Genomic DNA, 5,694 nt, shown 5'->3' on the forward strand with positions numbered 1-5,694 from the left:
CAGCTCGATTGGAAGATGAAGCCAAGCGTGTCCAGGGGACGGCGTCTAGCAGTGGAGCCCCTCGCCTTCTGCAAGCATGTGGGGAGCAGGGGCCATGTTTGTAAAAATTCACGGTCTATGACTTTGTCCTGGTTTCACTTCTTTTTCAGAACTTCAGACGAACTACAGGAGACAAGTCCATAGCATTCATTTGATGGAAAAATGACATTTGCTTTGGCTTTTGGCATATTGTAGAGAAACTGAATAAGCTAATTTGGCGGTCACAGAGTGTGAAAAGCTTTCAAATCAAAATCCTGAGTATCTGCTATGATCAAGTGAAAGCCAAATGATCATAAAACACTTGTAAAAAAAAGATTGAAACTCATCTTGTGGATAGCTCATAGAAGATAAAAGTAGCCTTAACAAAAAATTGATGGTGTGCAGTCAATACTACATTTTCCCTCATGTCACTTTTGCTGGATTACTGTATAGTTAATTCAATAAAAGTAATTATAGGGTGTTGTGGTTGTTTTGTGGATCTTAACATATTACTGTAGTTTCCAAGCAGAGGGGGTGACTTATTAAGAGCTTTCTTTATAGATCCTGTGAACACATGACATTTGCTGAGAAAACAAAATCAAATTTAGAAACAACTCTCCTTGCATTTTCCAATTAAATCAACTGCAGTGAAAAGAGGCGAGCGAGGAAACAAATCCTCCATCCAACCATTAAGATATTGTCCATTCAGCACGTTGGTGTCATGCATTACTGCTCACCAACACACCAGCTACAAACAATTAATTATGCCACTGAGGTGTTCAACAAGTTGTGGAAAACCTTTACACCTCATCACAGAGAGGATCAATAGGAAGAAGAGTCAACATTAAGATAAGATGAGATACATTGAGATAAGATAAGATACAATATGATAAGATAAGATAAGATAAGATAAGATTAGCCTTTGTTGTCTCCTATGGGATACATTTGTACATAAACACAATAAACATATGGGAAACATACATAAAACAAAAGCACACACTATCTCATCCAAATGCGTTCAGTAAACATCCAACATACCTTCCCCAGCACTCAAAAGAAATAGAAAGAACCAACAACACATGCTTTCCCTTCTATTGCACTTATTTCTAGATTAAGCCCAGAATGCATGTTTCCCGTTAGATCATGCTGTGATCAATAATTTATGTATTGTACAATGCCCGAATGCCCAATACGCATCATAATAAAAATATTGAACCAGTGACCCACCAGATATTGCACATCCTGCAACCATAATGGTGAGTACCACATTGTATCTCGCATTATTCAGTAGTTTGATTGAACTACTACATTGCATAATCAAAGTCTCCCATTCCTTCCTTGAAAATTGACCCATGTGGAGGACGCAATATGCTGCACTGTGGCTACCATTTACAATACCTAGTTTTATCAGTTATTTAGTTGTTATAATTATAACAATCTGTCTGTCATGATCCAGCAGGGATTTGTGGCCTTGGTAAGAAAAAATAAAAAAATAATACAGAGCGACACAAAGATAACATCAAAAAGTAATGGGATTTAAAGCCAGAAAACACAATAAGGTCACCAGCTTTAAATTGTCTTTTAAGTAGGCTACAAGTGTCTCATTATAAGTCTCTACTGGAACTGTAAGAAATCTATGATAATAAAACAAGCAAGTCTTGAAACTTTTTATTGCGTTTCAGCAACTTGTTATGACAAACTTTAGAAATGATGTACAGAAAAGCACACAAACAGGGTTAAATAAACCTATACAGTATAGTCAATATAAATGTAGATGAGTAATACTACAGGACACAGGGAAAAATACAATGGATTGAGGTGGACTTCAGTGTGCAAAGACACATTTTGGGCCTAAATGTCATAAAACTGGGTATAAGCATCAAGAAATTACCAAAGTGCCCAACAAAAAGGGCCTTATTAAAAGTATTTTGTTAGTTTTTTATTAGACAGTGTGCAGTATAGAGCTGACTGTGAATGAAGGGAAGAGATAGGGAATGACGTTCAACAAAAACCTTCAGTTGGGCTTGGATCAGAGAAGTTAGTGATAGTGTCTTAAACCCCTTAGCCCCCAAGATCCACCTGCAAGAGACCATTAGGGTCGCTCAAAGCAGCAAGTGTTGCACTTCCATGATGTTAGAGGACTAACAAGAAACCCATTTCAAAAAGAATATCCAATGCTCAACAGGAGAAGCAGAGATATCCTGATTTTTGTGACTATAGGTCAAGCTCCCAAAAACACTCAATCCTATATTTCCTATAATACACAAATGCATCTTTGAAGGGTCATCAAAGTTTAATTTATCAGTCTTAAAATCTCTTCTAGTACCACAGAAGGTTCAACTGTTTTCACCAGGCTGAACTCCCCAGAAAAACAACGAGCATCAAGAACAGTGTGCTTTGTTGGTTTTTGTTGGTTTTTGCTTTACTTTAATTAGCTCATCCATTGCAGTGTCACAAAATAGATTTCCTTTTTTACCGAGTGATTTTTCAACAATTTTGAAGGCAATGTTGTCAAGATGATAGGGGGCTTCAGGATCAGAAAAAAAGCTTACACATGTTATGCTGCAGGGATAAACCAATTTGGAGGACTTGTTGGTTTCCACTGACTGTGGGGACTCCAAATTATAAATAAACTTATCTTTTTATCACTTTTAGAGGATAACAACCCAGAAACACTTGGAGCAGGAAAACAGTTTGTGTGTAGGAACAAAGACAAAAGCTGCCAATATAACAATCAGTCTCCTCAGTAATTACAATAACATTCTCTGTGAGAAAAAGGTTTGGAATAATGCATGAGGGGGGGGGGGGGGGCATTCACTGAATGAGCCCCTGGCCTGCTGTGAATTTACATATCAGTCACCTATCAACTTCCAGTTCAGATTCAAATGAACTTTATTTGCATGACAGATGCTTTTATATTAAAGCTCAATACAGTAGCTCATAGACACAAGCAGTATTAAAGCCTTCAATTCAAAGGAGTTCATTGACATGGGAAACAGACGTTTACTTTGCCAAAGAAAGTGTAAAATAAAAACAAAATGGTACACACAATATTCCAGATCTACAACCAAATATCTACTTAACGTGTTAACAAAGCTGTGTGACAATAAGCGTTTGCACTGAGCCTTCACTCATTGTGAGTCATAGGAATACATTATCAAAGGCTATCACCTGGCAAAAATATGGAAATGGTCCACAGTTATATCAGTTAGTGTATACATGTGTGTGTGTGTGTGTGTGTGTGTGTGTGTGTGTGTGTGTGTGTTTATGTGTGAGCGAGAGAAAACCATATTGCTGTGTGCGTGCGCAAGCCCAGCAGTACTCATCCCCGCATCACAGGCAAAAACGGGCGCGCATTGGCTGGAGAGAAAAAGAGAAAGATAGAGAGATGAAAAGAGACAGATAGAGAGAGAGAGAGAGAGAGAGAGAGAGAGAGAGAGAGAGAGAGAGAGAGAGAGAGAGAGAGAGAGAGAGAGAGAGAGAGAGAGAGAGAGTGAGTGAGTTAGAGAGAAAGAGAGAAAGAGAGAGAGAGGCGACAGTCTCCAGTTTTGTTGCACGAGGAGTCGTGAGGAGCCTCTGATGACAGACAGACAGCAGATCTGCTGCTTCACTGACTGACTGCTAGACCTGGACCATCACCAAACAGATGAAGGGGAGCACACTGTTGGCGAGGAGCAAACAACAGAGGCTTTCCTAAAAAATAAAAAGATAATTCAGAAGAAGAAGAAGAAGAAGAAGAAGAAGAAGAAGAAGAAGAAGAAGAAGAAGAAGAAGAAGAAGAAGAAGAAGAAGAAGAAGAAGAAGAAGAAGAAGAAGAAGAAGAAGAAGAAGAGGGGGGCAGGCAGCAATCAGCCGGCTGGCCGGGACACGGAGCCCGTGCAGCGGGAGAAATCACCGTCACATCACATCACTGCTCCGAGATGACAAAGGTGGGTGACGGTGTGTTCCCATTGTGTAATATCCTACATGGCACCTCTAATCCCCACAGTAGAGTTTTAGTAGACATGTCTGATGTGGAAAAACGGGGCCGGTGCGGAACATTTTGACGCTTGTGTGTTTGTTTCTGTTGTGCCGGTGCTCCGCTTTCTTCCTCCGTGCACCGTGGTGGAGACAAATACGCACAGAAGAACCGCGTTTCAATAAAAGCGGATTTATGAATGAATTGTTGACACTTTGTCTTTATGACAATGTAATCACCGCCCGACATGTGTGCCATTTGGAGATGTGCGGGGGAGTGATTTAATTCAGCACGTCCCTAAAATCTAATCTGATCTGGCCCACATTTAGCGGTGCGAGACCTCTTTAGGAGACATTTATGTTGTTTATGTCCCGTTTCTAGCGTCGTCTGTGTGTGTGTGTGCGTGTTGAGGAGGATGATGAGGGAAGAGGAGCAGGGGGGTTTATCGGGATCGTCTCCTTGAGCGCCCGAGGCTTGTCTGGTGATTGATTTTGCCTGTTCAGTCAGATTATGTGTGTGTGAACACCTATGCCGGCAAATTAATTAAACTGCACGCAAAGACTGACCGCGCAAGATTAACAGCGTGAACCCTTTTTGTGCACCCAAAGGAAGGGGGGGGGGGGTAACAATTAATGCTTTATTGGATGTAGTGGTCCCAATTTTTGCATGCTGTGTGTTCAATATTTTCCATAACGCTGATTTGAGTCCTCTCCATTAGTTGATTGGTTTGCTGCTGGATGCAGGTTGGCTGACGTTTTTTTCTCCATCTGCCCTGTTTGGTGTTACCATCAATTTCATATTTTGTCAATATGTCACCCAAGCTTGTAGGCTATTTGCAGCAGATGACAGGATGAATCTGGTGGCATTTTAGTTATTGATAATAAAGACCAGTGTTAGGAGATACAGTACATAGAAAACGGTTTGACAGGGTGAAACAGAGTTCGATCAACTCTGGATTGAGCATAATGCTGACAAAATAAGGCAAATGAATAGATTTGACAAACGTCAGAAAATGATGTCAACAGTCAAATTGAGTCAGTCTCATTTACATAATCTGCATCTGCATTTTGAATGAAGAGTAAGTCAAATAAGTCATTAATGAGTCATTTATCAAGACTCCAGCTTCTCAAATGTGAGATAATTCCCTCATGTTCTCTGTGTGATTGAGCATCATCTGTTTTTTGACTGTTAGTTGGGCAAAAAAACAACAATTTTGAAGACATCAGGAACCTGTGATGGCTCTTCTGATTATTAATCAAACCATCAGATGGCACACACGTCCGTTCATAAATTCTTTGCAGGTGCTGGGTACAATGACATATCTCGTTCCAAGATATTAGTTGTGGTTATGACGATGTTTTGACCACAGATGGTTGGACTTGTCTACTTTTGAAAATAATCCTTAGATGTAGCTCTATTTGAGCATAATCTGGACAAAGGACAAATGTACTCTATTCCTGCTCCTGTCCTGTCTTTCTGTCTGTCTATCTGTCTCCTTTCTTTTTGTCTGTCCCGCTCCTCCTCTGTTTCTTTAGGAAGTAGGTTAGGAGAAGGGAGGGGAGGAGACTTAATAAACCCTTTTGCGGCAGGTCATTTACAAGCACAGACCTGAAAAGGTTCCTTTTCTTCCCCGGCATGTCCGCAAGAAAGGCACAAGACCGAATGATGAATGTGTGCTCTGTTTGGTGAATAGCAATGCAGGGAATAACAATGGAGGG

General features: G+C 40.4%; 1 protein-coding gene across 1 annotated transcript in view; it reads left to right on the forward strand.

Moving 5' to 3' along the window:
• The first annotated feature begins 3,520 nt into the window (after nucleotides 1-3,520).
• Nucleotides 3,521-5,694, forward strand: part of gal3st3 (galactose-3-O-sulfotransferase 3) — a 27,111-nt gene continuing 24,937 nt past the window's right edge. The window contains exon 1 of the mRNA XM_034857263.1: nucleotides 3,521-3,947. The gene's annotated coding sequence lies outside the window, so the exon portion shown is untranslated. The remainder of the gene's footprint in view (nucleotides 3,948-5,694) is intronic.

The sequence above is a fragment of the Etheostoma cragini genome, chromosome 19 (assembly GCF_013103735.1).
Source record: "Etheostoma cragini isolate CJK2018 chromosome 19, CSU_Ecrag_1.0, whole genome shotgun sequence".
Classification (NCBI taxonomy): Eukaryota; Metazoa; Chordata; class Actinopteri; order Perciformes; family Percidae; genus Etheostoma; species Etheostoma cragini.